At 36.9% G+C, this 19,216-nt stretch overlaps 1 long non-coding RNA gene across 1 annotated transcript in view; it reads right to left on the bottom strand.

The window, feature by feature from the left end:
- Positions 1-13,915: 13,915 nt before the first annotated feature.
- Positions 13,916-19,216, bottom strand: part of LOC104007223 (uncharacterized) — a 106,416-nt gene continuing 101,115 nt past the window's right edge. The window contains exons 8-9 of the long non-coding RNA XR_008548985.2: positions 14,086-14,871; positions 13,916-13,999 (exon numbers count right to left, since the gene is read on the bottom strand). This is a non-coding gene — a long non-coding RNA (uncharacterized LOC104007223). The remainder of the gene's footprint in view (positions 14,000-14,085; positions 14,872-19,216) is intronic.

The raw sequence follows: 19,216 nt of genomic DNA, 5'->3' as shown, positions 1-19,216 counted from the left end.
CTTTAAGTGGTTTTCTGCCCTGGGCAGGCCAGGTGTTCCTTGCCGTCATTCCCGTAAACCTACAACCTTCCAGCTTGGGTGTTAGGGCCATTATGAATATGTTACAGTGCTGCAGAGATTTTGTTTATGGCCAGTCTTGGGGCCAGTTTATGGCCAGATTTTGGGGGGGGCTTGCTCCCAAGAAGCTTTATAGGTATAAACACACATAAATGTGAGTTCATGGCATAATGTGTTAATTAATATTGGAAAATTTCATGTTTATAATTTCAAAACTTTAGGTATGAAAGCAGCCAATAAATTGAGTTATTCAAAGTGTATGCATTCCTTTATGTTTCACAGGAAAGTTTTATAATTTTTGATAATAGATGAGCACAGTTAGCTTTATTGCTTGATTTGTTAAAAGCTTTTTACTTGCTGCTATGAATGAGGTTATGAGATTTGTTCCTTTGTTGCATTCTAATGCATTATTTTTGGTATACAAGAAAATTTGGTTGTTAGTGTTCTCATTTTTGTTATTGTTGCTTTTCTGAATTTTTAAAACTTTAAAAAAATTCCATACATTTTTTATATATAATTGCAAAAAGAAGCATATAAAAAGGTATGCTCATTGAAGGAATTTGAGGGAATTTGTAAATTTATAGAAACCTATAAATAAGCATAATCATACCCCATTCCATTAAGTGTCTGTGCAGTCAATATTTCCCTCTTGCCCTTTATCTATGGGTATATGTGTCTAAATACTCAAAGTGATGTCATATTGGATATAAGAGCTCATGTCTTAATTTTCCAGTTACCAAGAACTTTTTCCCACATTAATCATTATTTATCACAAACATGATTTGTAAGGGCAAAATATATTCTAGATTATGACTGTAACAAGTTATTTTTATTTGGACAGTTTAATTTCAAATTTAATATGATAATTAATATTTTAGTCTCATTGTACACATATTTTTATTTAGATTCCAAGTTTTCTTTAATTTCACTTCATAGAAATGAAATTACTAGATTAGAGGTTTTCAGATTAATTTTAGGCTACATGGAGAAATTAAGCCTGAGAGAGGTAAACTACCAGATTTTGTGAAGTAAAGGGAGACTCTCTCAGTAAGTCCTGGAAGAAGTCGTAGAGACCAGCACAGAGGATGCATAGAATTATCCAAAACGCATGCTGGAGTAGAACTTGGAGGCAGAGAATAAGACAAACTTCATTTACCTAAAAATGTGGAAGTAAACATCTTAGCCTATACCAGACCTGAAAATCAGAAGTAGAGGGAGGAAGCCATGGTGGGATCCTAATGATGATGAACATAGACAGTAACACTCAGAGTCTATCTACAGTGGGAAAGAGCCTCTTCCTGAAGGAGAAACATTGGAAATCTGATCTGTGTGAGACTTGGTGGCCCAGAGCACCGGCCCCAGGGAATGGAAAGGCATGACTTGGAAGTGCACCTGTGCAGAGTGGCAGCATTGAGAAGGTGCAGTGTTCAGGAAGAGAGAGGTGCCTTGGAGACAGGACAAGACACCTTTGGAGACTTGGTCATAAAGCGAAGGAGGAAAGCAGGCCTTACTAAATAAAGTTAGTTTCAAAGAATCAGAATAAAGCTGACCAAGTTAATAACAGCAAATCAGGGTCCTTTAATTAAAGCAAGTGTATGTACTGCAGCAGCAGGAGAGAGCACTCTTGAACTAAGAAACCAAGGAAGCCACGAAACCCCCACCCCCACCCCCACCCCAGCGTGGCTTGCTGTTGCTAGTTCAGGAGCATCTTACTTAGAAATCATGAAAAGATCATCATGAACATCCCTACAAAGTCAAACAAAGTGCAACAACCAAAATGATTTTAAAAAGAGAACCATCAGATAGAGAAAAGTTGTAACACAGGATATAAAATTGAATCAAATTTAATTAAATAAAGCAGTTTCACGTAAAAAAGCATATCATGTATCTAAAATGTCAAAACTCAGCATGGAAATGAACAACTAGAAGAGAGTGAAAAGTGAGTCAACAAAATTCTTACTATAAATCAAAAAACAAAACAGACAAAAGTATCTCAGAAACAATAACTCAACTGCAAAGACCCCAAAGTAGAGTAGATATTATGAAAAGTACCAAAGGGGGATGAACAATAAGAATGTAAAGAATTAAGAAAATAAAAATACAGTAAAAGGAAGTACACAACCTCTGATATAAATTTTGTGACAGACATAGAATATGGGGGAAGATAGCTAAAATACATGCTTAGAATCAGTGAAGAGAAAACAAAACAATGAGAGAACTAATATTTAAAACTGTAACTGAAGAACAATATCTGTTAAATAAGAGACTTAACTACATATGAGAAGAATCCACTATATACTTGAGGAAATAGATTCAAAATTGTCAGTTCTAAAAACTACCCTAGCAAAGTTAGTAGACATAAATGTAAAGGGAAAAATACCTCAAGGGCCTCCAGGCAAGAAGGCACATTACTGAGAAGGGAAAGAAAATCAGTATGATACCAGCTGTTTCATTAAACAACTGTGGAATGCCACCATCAAGAAGCTCAAGGAAGAAAGATGCAAGTAAAGAATTCTATATCCAGTCAAACTTCTTTGAGATTCAAAGCAGTAGAAAAACAATTTAAACATGCAAGAGCTCTGGGAATCTTGTATTCAGAAACACTTCCTGAGGATTATACCAGAAAACAAGCTTTATGCAAACAAGAGACTGCTGAAGAAACTTGGGTAACAAGGAACAGCAGGGAAAATAGAATGTATTTCTCTGTAAATCTAAGACTAACTTACAGTGGAAATGGGCTGAAACAATAATATATACTAGTAATATGATCTATAATGTATTAATAGCCAACTTAAAATGGAAGCTAAAAAAATAGGGAAATGGGAAAATAGAAAACGCTTACTAAGTAGGTTAGAGATAAGAGTCAAATGATATTTAAGCTTGTCAAACCAAATAGGAGAAGCTTATGAAAGAAAGGAATAATAAGAATGCACATAAATTAATTGGCATGAAGGTAATGCTAAAATAAAAATATCATTCTTTCTAAAGACCAAACACAAAACAATCACCAAAAACTTGAGTAGAACAGTTTAGTGATTAATTCTCATAAGTCAATCAAATGAAATATCTACTCTTTCAATCTTGAAATGGGATTCAGTGGGAAAATATAGCATAAAATATTTTGAATCCTCATTCTTTCACTCTTGGTTCAGGCCTCTAAATGAATGTGACTGATGACTGAAAGAATGCTAGTGACTCTTCCTGGACAGTAACTTAATGGTGACAGTGCTCCCTACACAGATGCCTGCTCAAAGTAGGGAGCTGTAGGTCAGAAAGATCAGTGTAATATGCAGAAGCAGGAAGGGAGCCATGTCCAGCACATGGTTTGACCTGGATTCACTCCTCTTACTGTATTCCCTGTTCTTGTTCTGACCATTGTCTGCTCCTCACCAATCCATCTTCTAAAATTTGTTATACCAGAATTTTAATATTCTTTGAAATATTACTCCTCAGACTGGTATCTCATTACTATTGCCTTAACTGTTTTATATTATTTAGTAAGAACAATATAACTAATACTGTGAATATTATATTTTTGTGTACGGGTATTTTTTAAATAACATTTTAGTTCATAAATAAACTTCATTATTTTTTCCTTTCTCATCCAACAAAGAAAGATAGTAAACACATTCTTGAAGAAATTTTTCATATAAAAATTATAAACAAAAGGCCAAATTTACCACTACAAGTTTTTCACCACTTATATTTTCACTCCAGTAAGAATAGTTTAGTTTCAACAAATCATCACTGGAATTAATATTGCCTTTTTACCTTCACTACATTAAAGAGTCAAAAAAGGTATTTCTTCATTTTAATCTTCATTTTTTTTTTTGTATTTATTGATCATTCTTGGGTGTTTCTCAGAGAGGGTGATGTGGCAGGGTCATAGGATAATAGTGGAGAGAAGGTCAGCAGATAAACACGTGAACAAAAGTCTCTGGTTTTCCTAGGCAGAGGTCCCTACGGCCTTCTGCAGTGTTTGTATTCCTGGGTACTTGAGATTAGGGAGTGGTGATGACTCTTAACGAGCATGCTGCCTTCAAGCATCTGTTTAACAAAGCACATCTTGCACCACCCTAATCCATTTAACCCTGAGTTGACACAGCACATGTTTCAGAGAGCACAGGGTTGGGGGTAAGGTTATAGATTAACAGCATCCCAAGGCAGAAGAATTTTTCTTAGTACAGAACAAAACGGAGTCTCCCATGTCTGCTTCTTTCTACACAGACACAGTAACAATCTGATCTCTTTTTCTTTTCCCCACATTTCCCCCTTTTCTTTTCGACAAAACCACCATCGTCATCATGGCCCGTTCTCGATGGTCGCTGTCTCTTCGGAGCTGTTGGGTACACCTCCCAGATGGGGCGGCCATGCAGAGGTGCTCCTCACTTCCCAGACAGGGCGGCTGGGCAGAGGCGCTCCTCACATCCCAGACGATGGGCGGCTGGGCAGAGGCGCTCCTCACCTCCCAGACGATGGGCGGACGGGCAGAGACGCTCCTCACTTCCCAGATGGGGCGGCCAGGCACAGGCGCTCCTCACTTCCCAGACGCGGTGGCCAGGCAGAGGCGCTCCCCACTTCCCAGACGATGGGCTGCCGGGCAGAGGCGCTCCTCACATCCCAGACGGGGCAGCTGGGCAGAGGTGCTCCTCACTTCCCAGACGGGGCGGCCGGGCAGAGGCGCTCCTCACTTCCCAGACGGGGCAGCCGGGCAGAGGTGCTCCTCACATCCCAGACAATGGGCGGTCGGGCAGAGACGCTCCTTACTTCCTAGATGGGGTGGCGGCTGGGCAGAGGCGCTCCTCACTTCCCAGATGGGGCGGCCAGGCAGAGGCGCTCCTCACTTCCCATTCGGGGCAGCCAGGCGGAGGTGCTCCTCACTTCCTCCCAGATGGGGCAGCTGGGCAGAGGCGCTCCTCACCACCCAGATGATGGGCGGCCAGGCAGAGACGCTCCTCACTTCCTAGATGGGGTGGCGGCTGGGCAGAGGCACTCCTCACTTCCCAGATGGGGCGGCTGGGCAGAGGGGCTCCTCACATCCCAGACGATGGGCGGCCAGGCAGAGACGCTGCTCACTTCCTAGACGGGGTGGCGGGCGGGCAGAGGCTGTAATCTTAGCACTTTGGGAGGCCAAGGCAGGCGGCTGGGAGGTGGAGGTTGTAGCCAGCCGAGATCACGCCACTGCACTCCAGCCTGGGCAACACTGAGCATTGAGTGAACGAGACTCCGTCTGCAATCCCAGCACCTCGGGAGGCCAAGGCAGGCAGACCACCCGAGGCCAGGAGCTGGAGACCAGCCCGGGCAACACGGTGAAACCCCGTCTCCACCAAAAATACAAAAACCAGTCAGGAGTGGCGGCGTGTGCCTGGAATCCCAGGCACTTGGCAGGCCGAAGCAGGAGAATCATGGGAGACCGAGGCAGGGAGGTTGCAGCAAGCCGAGGTCATGGCAGTACAGTCCAGGCTCAGCAAGAGAGGGAGACCATAGAAAGAGGGAGGGGGAGGGGGAAGGGGAGGGGGAGGGGATCTCCATTTTTAACTACCAGTGTGGCTTAAAATTTTTTAATGTTTGTTGGTCATTGTATTTGTTTCTCTATGATATGTTTCTCTCTATCCTTTGCTCAGCATGGTATTTTTCTTTTGGCATAGGAACATTTTATGTTTTAAGTTTATGCATTTTTGTCTCTCTGATTTATTACAATTAATTTCTTTAGTTTTTAGTTCATTATTTTCCAAAGTAATTTTATAAAAATTACATAAAGGACTCAAACATCTTTAGCCAACAGATTTTAATCATTATTTACAGAACAATCTACCCAAGAACAGTAGAGTACATATTCTTTTCAGGTACCCATGGGCTGTGTACCAAAATAGACCATATCCTGAATCATGGGGGGAAAAACCTCTAAACAAATTTAAAATATTTGAAACAATACAGACTTTGTTCTCTGACCACAATGAAATCAAACTAGAAATAAAAAACAGAAAAATAACAGGAAAATATCCAAACACTTAGAAGCTAAACAACACACTACCAAGTAATCCATGAGCTACAGAGGAAGTCTTAAGAGAAATTAAAAAAAATATATATTGAATTGAATGAAGATGAAAATACAACATATCAGAACTTATGGGATGCAGGTGATATAGTTGAGAGGAAAGCTTATAAAAGTAAACTCTTACATCAGAAAATAGAAAACATCTCAAATCAATAAGCTAAGCTCCCACATCAAGATATGAAAAGAAAAAAAGAGCAAAGGAAACCTATTGCAAGCAGCAGGAGGGAAATTATAAAGATAGAAGCAGGAATTAATACAATTGATGACAGAAAACTAACAGAAAACCCAAGAATCAAAGAGCTGGCTTTTGAAAAAGTCAATAAAATCTGCAAACCTTTTACAAGACTATCAAGAAAAGAGTGAAGAAACAAATTACCAATAAAACAGAAATATCCCTACAGACATTGCAGAAATCAAAAGGGGATAACAAGCATTTACTAGGAACAATTCTACACACATAAATAGGAACACTTGGAATGGAGTATTTCCTCAAAAAACTATCATAATTTGTCCACTATGAAGTAGATGATAGACTTGCCTTATGTCTACTAAGGAAGTTAAATTTGCAATTTAAGAGATCCCTCCAAAACTCTCCAGTCCACGTGGTTTTACTGGAGAATTCAACCAAGTATTTAAAGATAAATTAACAACATTAATTTTATGCAATGTTTTCCCTAAAATAAAAGAGGAGAGAACATGCCAAAGTCAGGTCATATACAGTATTTACTGATACCAAAACCAGGAAAAGTCAGTACAAAAGAAGAAAAGTACAGACCAGTATTCCTCATGAATATGAATGCAAAAACTCTTATTTGTAAAATAAAAAGTATGGAAGACAAATATTAGCAAGTAGAATTCAGCAATACATACAAAGAATTATCTACTATGATGAATGGAATATGGCTGGTTCAATAGTCAAAAAGCCAGTCATTGTAATGCACTCTATTTACAGGCTAAAGAAGAAAAATCATATGTTCAAATGAATTGATGCTGGAAAAGCCTTTGATACAATGGAACAACAACTCATGATAAAAACTCACAGAAAATTAGAACTAAGGGAAACTTCCTTAATTTGAAAAATAGCATCTTCAAAATCCCTACAGTTAGAATCACACTTAATAGTGAAAGGCTGAAATGCTTTCCTTTTTTTTTTTTTTGAGATGGAGTCTCGCTGTGTCATCCAGGCTAGATGGAGTGAAGTGTTGTGATCTTGGCTCACTGCAACCTCCACCTCCTTGGTTCAAGCAAATCCCCTGACTCAGCCTCCTGAGTAGCTGGGATTACAGGCACGCGCCACCATGCCTGGCTAATTTTTTCTTTTTTTTTGTAATTTTAGTAGAGATGGGGTTTCACCATGTTGGCCAGACTGGTCTCGAAACTCCTGACCTCAGGCAATCTGACTGCCTTGGCCTCCCAAAGTGTTGGGATTACAGGCGTGAGCCACCGTGCCTCACCAAATGTTTTCCCCTTAAATTTGAGAACAAGTGGGGGATGTCCATGCTCATCACCTTTCTTCAATGTAGTCCTAGAAATGCTAGTCAATGTAATAAGGCAACAAAACGAAATAAAAGCAAATAGATTGAAAAGAATGAAATAAAACTCTCCATATATGCTGATGAACTCATTGTTTATGTAAAAATGCCAAAGTATCTATCAAAACCAAAACCAAAAAAATACCTTCTAGGACTAAATAATATGTTTAGTGAGATCATAGAATACAAGAAAAAAGCTAAAAAAACTATTATATTTCTGTATGCTAGCAATGAACACATAGAAACCAAAATCAAAGATACAATCTAATTATAATCACTCAAAAAATGAAACATTTAGGTGTATATCTAATAAAACACATGCTGGACTTGGATTCAGAAAATTACCAAAGGCTGCAGAAATGAATCACAAGTCTAAATAAATGTATCTAAACATACTATGTTTATGGATTGGAGATACAACAGAGTAAAGATGTTAATTCTTCACAAATTGATATACAACGTTAATGCAATATCTATCAAATTATCAGCAAAAGTCTTTTTTTTAGAAATAAGATTATTCTAGAATTGTTATGAAGAGACAAATGTACTTGAATAGCTAAAACAATTTTGAAAAAGAATAAAGTGTGAGAGATTACTTGATTTCAAAATTTATTATGTAACTTGTGATTAATACTGTGGTATTGGCAGAGGAATAGGCAGATCAATGGAACAGAATAGAGAAACCCAAAATAGACCCACAATAGTGCAGCCAAGTTATTTTTGATAAATGTGCACAAACAATTTAATGTGCAAAGAATATTCTTCCTAATAAATGGTGTAGGAACACTTGGATATCTGTAGGTAAAACAGGGAAACTTGAACTAAAGCTGACACTTTATACAAAAATTAACTCGAAGTGAATCATACAGTTAAATGTAAAACCTAAAACTCTAAAACTTTTAGAAGAAGACATAGGAGAAAAATTTCTGGGACTTTCTTCAGTGCTTCATGAACAGTTCTTAGATATGACACCAAAAGCACAATTTATAAAAAGAAAAGTCAATAAATTGGGCTTCATCAAAACTAAGAATTTTTCTCTGTGAAAGACTTTGTAAAGAGGCTATAAAGACAAGCCATAGGCTGGGAAAAATATGCATCAATCATAAATCTTACAAATAACTCATATCTAAAATGTATAAGGAAATCTCAACACTTAACAGTAAAAACATCTAGTTAGAAAATGGGTAAAAGAAATGTTGAGTTATTTCACAGAGATGATAAATGAATGGCAAATAAGCACATGAGAAGACGTTTGACATCAATAGTAATCATAGAAGTTCAGGGTAAGCCTGTAATGAGATGTACCTACACAGCTATCAGAACAGCCAAAATAAAATATGGCAATAGTGCCAAATCCCGGTAAGGACGTGAAAAATGGGGTCTCTTATTTGTTGCTGGTCAAAATGTAAAATGGTACAGCCACTCTCGAAATTGTTCAGCAATTTCAGCTATTGCAGCCCTGGGCATTTATCCCAGAGAAATGAAGACTTAGGCTTAGCCAAAAACTGTATATGACTGTTTATAGCAGCATCATTTGTAATAACCAAAAGCTGGACACTGTAGATGTCCTACAGTAGGTGAATGGTTAAACAAACTGTGATACATTGACACAATGGAATGCTATTTAGGAATAAAAAGGAATGGACTACTGACATACACGACTTGGGTGAATCTCCAGAGCATCATGCTAAGTGTTAAAAGCCCATTTCTGAAAGTCACATTCTGTGGATTCCACAGAATCCACATTCTACAGCACTTCTACAGCATTCTTTAAATGGCATAATTATGGATATGCAAACAGATTAGTAGTTGCCATAAGTTAGGGATGGGGCGGAGGTATGAGAGTTGTGATGATTAAGGGGTGACATGAGGGACATCTTTGCAAGTGTGGACCAGCTCTGTCTCCTGAGGTGGGGCTTTCACTAATCTACACAAGGGGTTACATGACATGGAACTGCACACACGCAATGCCAGTGTCAATGTGCTGACTGTGATATTGTACTATAGTTATGTTAGATGTAACCATCAGGCAAATGGGGTGAAGAGTACAAAGGATCGCTCTGTAACATCTGTGTAACTTCTTGTGAATCTATGATTATTTCAAAATAAAAAGTTTAAAAAATCACTTGCTGTCTTTGTAAATAAACATTTTATCTATTGTGTAAAAATACAGTTAAATGTATAATAAAATAAATAATACATAGGAATCACAAAGTGGCCATTGATGATCTTAAATAGTGACTACTCCACTCACATTCAGTGATCTCCCTGAATTTCATCTTTCGTGCCTACCATTTTGGCTTAGCCAGGGGCAACTGTTTTAAGACCTTGCTTATTTCTGGTCAACAGAAATGTGTTACATTTAGATAATACTGGAGCCATGGTGTGTAGTCACCACCAGAGCAATTTGTCCTGTGTTAACCAATGACATATTGCATCTTACTGGCCTCTAGTTGTTTATTAGTTATCAATATCTTCCTCACTTTTTACCTGTTCCAGCATTTTCAGTTTGTTTTTTACAATTGTCTGGCTTCTCTGTTTCTTTTTATTTTTTTTCAGTTTTTTTTTCTCTGTACATTTCATTTGGGATAGCTTCTATTGTTATGTCTTCAAGTTGATTAATCATTTTTTGTGGAGTGTCCAATCTGCAGTTAATCCTATCTAGTATCCTATCTAGTATATTTTTCATCTCAAACATATTTTTCAAATCTAGAAGTTCACTTTGAGACTTTAAAAAATACCTTCCAAAGGTCTGGTTGACAAATGCCCAGGTATTTCTCCACCTTCCTGAATATTTGGATTATACTTATAATAACTGTCTGTCTACTAATTCTGTTATCTGTGTCATGTCTAGGTCTGTTTCGATGTATTGGGATTTCTCCTCCATATGGGTCATATTTCTATTCTTCTTTCTGTGTCTGGTTGTTTCAGTTGGATTCTAGACATTGTATTTTTACCTTGTCGGTACAGGATATTTTTTTATTCCTGTAAATATTCTGAGTTTAGCTCTGAGATGCAGTCAAGTGACTTGGAAATAGTTTGATCTTTTGAGAATGAGCTTAACAACATGGTGGGACAAGAGTGGATTTAATTTAGAGCTGGTGTTTCCCATGCTTAGCAAGACTGGGTGCTCCCTCCAGTGTCTTGTGTCTGCTTTTCCTAATGGGAACTTAAAGTATTCTTGTTTCTGAGTGAGCTGAAGGAATTTCTCTCTCTGCTCCTTTCTAGCGATTTCCTTCCCAGCCTTGGGCTCTTTCTTTACACACGTGCACTGATGATACTCAGCTGAAGGCCAAGGGCAGGTCTCTGGGTATCTCTCTCTGCATAACTGCTCCTTGCTGTTTACCTGTCTTGGCCTCTGTGGATTTCCAAGTCTATCTCCTCAACTAAGATAAATGCAGGGCCCTGCCTCGTTTGCCCCTCCTGCAGTTATTATCTAAGCTCTCTCTGGGCAATGAGGCAGGGCAATTATAGGACTCACTGTTTTATTTCTCCTCTTTAGGGATTACTGTCCTGCACTACCTGGTGTCCAATGTCGGAGAGCTGTTGCTTCTTCCATTATGTCTGTTCAGTTGATTGAGGTGGGAGGGTTAATTTGTTTCTGCTCATACAAGTTGACTTCTACAAAGTCACTTCTATCCCTTTGTCTTCACAGACAGTCTCCATTTTATTGGAGAGAAGCTCAATCTCAGAATAAAACACTCAGTGATACCATTCTCTTGAGTGTCTTATGACCTCACAAGTTGAAAATCGCTGCTCAAAGCCTAGACAGGCCTTCACTGGTGTCCTGAGCTCATATGGTGCCTCATGGATGGCTGGACTCAGAAAGCCTCATCCACAAACTAGGATCTGAAACAGCCTCTCCGGAGCACTGCCTCTCCCAGGTTAGCCCCTCAGTAAGTAGACCAATTACCAATGATGCAAAAACAAAGCACCCAAAGATAAGGGGCATCCAAAAATGATTTTATTGTGTTCCCAGACAGTGTGTCAGAAATTCAAGCAGGGCACAGGAAGGACGTCTTGTCTCTGCTTGGTGATTTCTGGTGCCTTGGTAGGAATTCTCAGTGACTAACAGCTGAGGCTGGACTGACTGGGGTGTCCTCACCTGCAAGTCTGGCAGTGGATGCCTATTGTCCACTGGCTCCTTGGCTGAGGCTGACCTGTGGGTAAGGACGGGAGCACTGCATGTAGCCTCTCCATATTGCCCAGACTTCCTCACAGTATATGTTTCTTACATGTGGCTCAGCTCTCCAAAAACAGTGGTGGGCACACAGGTGGGAGATGCATTATTTTTAAAAAAATAACATAAATGTAATTTTCAGAGCAGTTTTAGGTTCACGGCAAAATTGAGTAGGAAGTATGAAGAGTTTCCGTAAATCTCTGCCTCTCCATCAACATTCCCACCAGAGTGGCATATTTGTTATCGGTGATGTCTTACATTGCCACAGATGGGCTTCTTTAACTCAGCAATATCCACTTAAGATTGCTCCATGTCTTTTCATGGCTTGATAGCTCACTTCTTTTTAGTACTAATGAATGTTCCATTATCTGGATGTACCACAGTTTATCCATTCACCTGTTGGAAGACACCGTGGTTGCTTCTATATTATGACAATTATGAGTAAAGCTGCTATAAACATCCATGTGCAGGTTTTGTGTGCCCATGCACTTTCAAATGTTGGATCATATGGGAGGAAGCATGCGTAGTTTTGTAAGAAACTGACAAATTGTCATCCAAAGTGGCTGCACTGCTTTGCATTCCCACCAGCAATGAATGACAGTTCCTGTTGCTCACCATTCTAGCATTCAGTGCTGCCAGCATTTTGGATTTTTACCATTCTAATAAGATGAGTTGTGTGTGGTGTCTCGTTGTTTCAGTTTCCCTGATGAAATGTGATGGAAGTGTCTTTTCATATGCTTAATTGTCATTTTAATAACTTCTTTGGTGAGACTGCATTGTTTTTTAAGGCCTAATCTTGGAAGTCACACAGCATCAAATCTATATTGAAGCCATCAAAAGCCTGACAACATTTGATGGAGGCAAATATAGATCCACCCTGCTTGGAAACGTGGCAAGTCACATTGAGGAACAACGTGGATATGAGGACTGAGGAAGACATCGCGGGGAAATACAATCTACTCTGGCATCTTCAATAAGATAGAACAACGCACCTATGAGTGTTTAGAGAAACTGGGGCCAGGGCATGGAAAGAACTAAACATACTTGGAAGAATATCTTGTGAAGACTTGATTAATGTGGTCTGGGTTCCTTGACAGATGATCATTTAAAATAGTGGCAGACAGCCACAGAATCGTGTTACAGATCATTCACACAACATCCCCACTCCGGCATAAATTACATTTTTTAGTCCATAGCAACAAAAGTAATGTCTTGAGAAAGTCATGCAATCTATGTGGGGTTCCATTATTTTATTCTTAAAAAGTGTAGTGTGAACTAGAATCCCTGAAAGACCTCTTTCCCTTCTAAATCTCTATTTTTTTTAATTTTTTTTTTATTTTAGGTAGATCTAAGTTACCAGGAGGCAAATTTCTCCTTCCTGTAAAGATGAAATCCACCTAAGGGTGAAGGTTACTTAGAAGGTGATAGAAAGCATTAGCTGGCCCTCTTACTAATTTTGAGGGAAACTATGGGGAAAGGAAACAAATACCCCGAACTGCTAAGCGTTGGCTTCATGTCTTGTCTTCTTGCCCTAATTCCATGAAAGCCGCCCTCAGAGTGCACAGATTTGTCAGGTAAAAAGAAGAGATGATTCTTTCAGTCCTGGCTTGTTCAAAGCAGTCTCAGTGATAAACAGGTCTACAGATGAGCTTTACCTGTAGAAAATTGTATTCAAAAGCTCCCAGATCTTCTTATAACCACAAGGTCAATGTTTAAAAAGAAAGGAAACAAGTAGGAAAAATCTTAATGACATCATTTTCCTGTGCGGCTCTCATTTCTTACATTGCTTTACTTTTCTGTCATTTGCACTGACTTTTCAGGTCCAAATGTCAGGTATCAGAATTCAAAGGGAAACACTTATGTGTTTCTGTTCCCCAGAGTCCCAGGCCTAAATTTCAGATTCTATTTTTATAGTCCTCACAGTGGAGAGTTATGTGGAACACATTGATTGTAGCCAGTTAGGTGTTGAGAAATTTCCTTTACTAAAAGCTTTGCATGACTTGAAAAAGGAGAGAGCTGGGCAAGCAGTAAGACTCAATATTCAGGAAAAGATGTTTTTTCCAGTGTGAGCCTGCAGTTGTTACTTACAGCCTAGTGTTCTGTCTGCATCCAACAGTTTTAACAGGAGCTGCAGATGCTCCTGGAGAAAGTTCTTCTAGTCTTACTTGATGCCTATCAGAAATTCAGAGATTTCATTAGTGCTGGAGACCGTTTACTCTTCTTGTAACACAAAATAAGCAATTTTATACAATACTCACCTATTGTCTGGTAACAAGCTTTCCTATTTTTTTGTGTGTGTGTGCGTGATCTCAGCTTACATATCATGTCTTCAGAGAAAGCTTTCCGGCCCCTTATTCCACAGCCTCAATCCCAGTCTAGGCCCAGTTCCTCTTTTCTGTGACTCTCAGAATATTTTGAGCTTGTTTCAAGCATTTATCTGCTTATGAGTATTATTATTGGACGAATGTGTCTTCTGTACAGCCATGGAAAGCCTCAGAAAATGCCCATGCTGATGTTTGTAGCTCAGTGCATGCACAGTAGATATGCAAAATATAACTGTCAAATGAATGAAGAAATGAGAATTTCTTCTTCCAATCTCCATTTCTTAAATCAGAAAACAAAAGCTAAAAATTTAAGACTCTTATTTGTGATCTTGTGGTTGATGCGTGGTATAGATGGTCATGGAATTGAGGTCTCTAACAGCCCCCACCCTATTATGTGCCAGATGTACTCTGTTTCAACCGCCTTTAAACCCACTGTATCAGGTTTGATTTTTGTTAAAGTCAAACAAGAAATAAATTGCTGCTTGTTACATATTAGTTGCAGTAGAACAAACTGAGATGAATCCCTTTGTTCAGAGTGGGACCTACTCAGTAAACATGCCTCAGGAAAAATTGCAGTCCACACTTGCTGCAGTATAGTGCATTTGTTTTGTCTTTTGAAACATCTTATGACCTAGCCAGTCTCTTAATGACAAAACAGGTGGTCCTAGAAGTTAGCTTGCAAAGCATTTTAAGCTTTCTTCACTAGAAACTTCTAGGTATCTGTGCAGGGATAAGATAAAAACATGTTTGGATGAAGTTGTTATAAAACCTCAAGAATTAACGTACAAAGATATTACAGAAACAGTATGAAATATTCAAGTATCTTGATATACCATTGGGTGTGTGCGTGTGTGTGTGTGTGTCTGTGTGAACTTTTCTCAATAAACTAAATTTTTGGGGTAATTGTTATAATTTCCTTTTATAAAAAAGTTTTTTTGTGTGTGTTTCAACTTTCGACATTCTCAGGCTGATGAATATTTAATTATTACTAAATAATATTGAAAATAAATAGTTTTAAGTCTCTTCCACATGCATTTTTTGGTTCACATCTCTGATTTATATTATTAAAATAATCGACTTGGTTGTTTTTAATATTTAATTTTTCTCATTTGTTAAATTAGGGCATAGTTACATAGAGTGAAATTGACGTGTGTGTGTGTGTGTGTGTGTGTGTGTGTGTGTAAAGTTCTGAGAGTTTGGCAAACATATGCAGTCATAGAACACCACAATCATCAAGATTTAGAACAGCTCCATCTCCCTATAAACTCTTTTGTAGTCAACCCCCAGCCTGCTCCCAGGCCTGCATCCATGAATCTACTTTTTGCCCTGATATTTTGCTTCTGAAAGAATGACATACAAATGAAATGATATAGCATGGAACGTTTTGAGTCTAGCTCCTTTTACCCAGCATAATCCATTTGGGATTTATCCATGTTGTGGTGTGGATTGGTGGTTCATTTTTCATTACTGCTCAATTGTATTCATTGTATATATGCACTTCGGTTTGTTCATTTATTCTGCAGTTGAGGACTATAGGGGTTGCTTCCAGTTCATGAATAAAACCACTGTAACAGTTTATGTACAGGTTTTTTTGGTGTGTGTGAACAAAACCTTTTATTTCACCTGGATAAACACCTCAGAGTGGTCACTATATTAAGTATATGTTCAATTTTGTATTGTATTGCCAAACTATTTTACAAAGTATCTGTACTATCTTGCATTGCCAAAAACAATGTGTGATAGTCCAGTTACTCAGCATCCCTGTCAGCATTTTGAATTGTTTACAATTTTAGCCAGTACATTAATGCAGAGTAATATCACATTATAGTTATTTGCTTTTCCCCAATGACTACTAATATTGAACACATTTTTATATGCTTATTAGGTATTCATAAATCTATTTGAATTTTCAGATATTTGGACCATTGTTTAAAAAGCATTGCTTTCTTATTTCTGAGTTTTGAGGATCTTTATATGTCGAATGGTTACAAGTCCTTTATCAGATATATAATTTGCAAACTTGTTTTCCCTGTCTATGGCTTTTCTGTCTTTTCAGTCTCTTAACACTGTCCTCCCAAGAAGAAATGTTCAGTTTGATGATGTGTAATTTATCACTTTTTTTCTTTTATGGATTCTGCTTTTGGTGTTGTATCTTAAAAATCTTTGCCTAACTCAAGATAACAAATATTTTCACTCATGTTTTCATTTAGAAGTCTTAGAATTTTACATTTTACATTTAGCTTATGATGTATTTTGAGTTGATTGTCGTATAGGATATGAGTTAGAAATTGATGTTGTGTTTTTTGTTTGTTTGTCTTTGCATATGAGTATACAATTGTCCCAGCCCTTTTGTTGAAAAAAAATTTTCTTTCTTTATTGAATTGCCTTGGCATTTTTACTGAAAAATCAATTGACTGTAAATAGGTGGGTATATTTCTGGCCTTTCTTTTCTGTTTCCTTTATCTGCATGATTATTAATAGTCTCTTACTGTATTACTTGACTACTGAAATTTTATAATAGGTCTAGAAATCAGGTAGTGTGAATCCTTCAAATTTGTTCTTATTTATTTATTTACTTATAGATGTGCCTTTTTATTTTCCTATAATTTTAAAATTAAACCTTTGGTTTTTCTAAAAAAATGCTGCTGGATTTTTTGTTAAAGTTGTGTTGAGTGTGTGGAGAGTTGCAGGTGAACTGACATCTTAGCAACAGTGACTTTTCCAGGCCATGGATATGGTATATCTCTGTTTTGTCTTTGATTTCTTTCATCAGGATTTTCTACATTTCAGTGTACAGACCCTACACATACTTTATGATATTAATATCCAATTATTTCATGTATTTCATCTTATTGTGAATGGTACGTTTTTAAAATTTCAACTTCTAATTATTCACTGGCGGAAGGTAGAAGTACAATTCATTTTTCTGTATTGACTTGTATTCTGTGACCTGCTAAACTCACAGATTGGTTCTAGAATCTTTCCTGTAGATGCTTTACAATTTTCTATGTAAACAGAATTTCTCGGAAAAGAAAATTTTATTTTATTTTAGCTTGTATATATTTTATTTTAATGTTTTGTCTTATTATATTGTCTAGAAATTTTAGTACTCTGTTGAATGGTGTTATAAAGGCAGATAGCCTTGCTTAATTCCTGATTGTAGGAATAAAACATTTGCTCTTTCATTATTAAGTATGGTGCTAGATGTAAGTTTATTTTATATATACCCATTTTCAGATGAGGATGGTCTTTTATTCCTAGTTTGTCTAAAGTTTTCCATGATAAATGGATATTGATCTTTTCCTAAGGCTCTTTCTGCATCTATTGAGATCATCATGTAGTTTTCTTATTTAGTTAGTTAATTTGATATATTAATTTAGTTGATTTTTGAATGTTCAACCATACTTGCATTCCTGGAATAAACGCTATTGATTTATATTTTTATATGTTGTTGGATTCAATTACCTAACATTTTATTGTGATTTTGGCATTTATTTTCATGAGGAAAATTGATCTGTACCTTTCTTTTAATATATGTCTGAGTTTGATAGCAAGGTGATATTAACCTCATAAAACAAATTGGGGCATTTTCCTTCTTCTTTTAAATTTGAGGACAGCTTATGTAAAATTGGCATTATTTCTTCTTTACACATTTGGTAGAATTTTTCAATGAAACCATCTGGGCTTTGTGTTTTCTTTCTTGGAGTATTTGTACCACAAATATAGTTTTTATATATCAATTAAAACAAAAATAAAATTTTATATATCAAATAAAATAAAAATAAAATTAAATATGAAGTATATTTTTATATAAGTAAAAATAAAATTATATATAGGATTTACATATTTATGTCTTATATATACATAATTTATTGAATGAGTTTGGGAGTTTGTGTCATCATGAAATTTGTTCATTGAATATAATTTGTTGAATTGTTGCTTAAAATATGTCCTTGTTATTTCTATAACATCTATAGGGTCTATAGTGATGTCCCTTTTTTCATTCCTTACATTTGCAATCTACCTCTTCTTTCTTTTTTCTTAGTCAATATGGCTAGAGATTTAATTTCATTTCTTAGTCAATATGGCTAGAGATTTAATTTCATTGATCATTTCATTTTGAATCAAAACACACAGAAAGTGACAAAATCCTGCATTTAGAACAATCCACTCTTGTGGAAACTAAGTCTCACCAGGCAGAGAACTCACTACCATGAGAATAGCACCAAGCCAATCATGAAGAATCTGCCCCATGGTTTAAATGCCTTCCATTAGGCTTCATCTTTCAATATCACTAAACTGGGGTCAAATTTCAAAGTGACTTTTGGTAAGGAAAAGCAAACCATGCTTAAACCAGATCACCTTATGATCTCAGTTCTTGGATATATTCAATGAAAGTTGATTTGTAGATTTTCAGACATATTCTTTGTTGTACAGGTGGAGTGATCCTTCTTCCATCTTTTTACATCCTAAACAGAAATTCTTATGTATTGTTCAAACTTTTATGTATCAAATACCTATTATGTATTAAAAAGGAAACAGAACTCAAATGAGAAATCTAAATCAAAATAAACTCAAATGATACTTCCATGTTATCATGATCATTAATATTGTGTTATATTCTTAGAACACATTTTTAAAAAGGAGTTAAAAAGTCATGATAAATATTTTTAAAAAGCTTTTGTACTTTCTGGTTTATAGTTTCTGAATTTCTAGTTTCTTTATCAACTGCTCTCCTTTGCAGGCCTTACATTTTGGAGTTGTTATTGTTGACACTGTTTTATTCTTTCCTATTTAGTTTATAAAATTTTAAACCATTTTTAGAGCTGTGGCAATATTCAGTAAGGTTTGATGTTTAGTGTTGTCATAATCTTTTCAAATAAAGGGTTATAGCCTCATATAATAAAATACTACAGTGGTAAATGTCTATATATGAGGGTAAATAGTCTTTTATTTGAAATGCAAGTTGAACTTTTCTGTACATGTTTTCTGGAAAGATACCGCAAAGCTGTCCACATTTTCTCAAAGGGCTAGGAAGTACCACAAAGGCACTGTCTTAAGTACA

The sequence above is a fragment of the Pan troglodytes genome, chromosome 6 (assembly GCF_028858775.2).
Source record: "Pan troglodytes isolate AG18354 chromosome 6, NHGRI_mPanTro3-v2.0_pri, whole genome shotgun sequence".
Taxonomy (NCBI): Eukaryota; Metazoa; Chordata; class Mammalia; order Primates; family Hominidae; genus Pan; species Pan troglodytes.
This window is presented reverse-complemented; position numbering and strand designations above follow the sequence as displayed.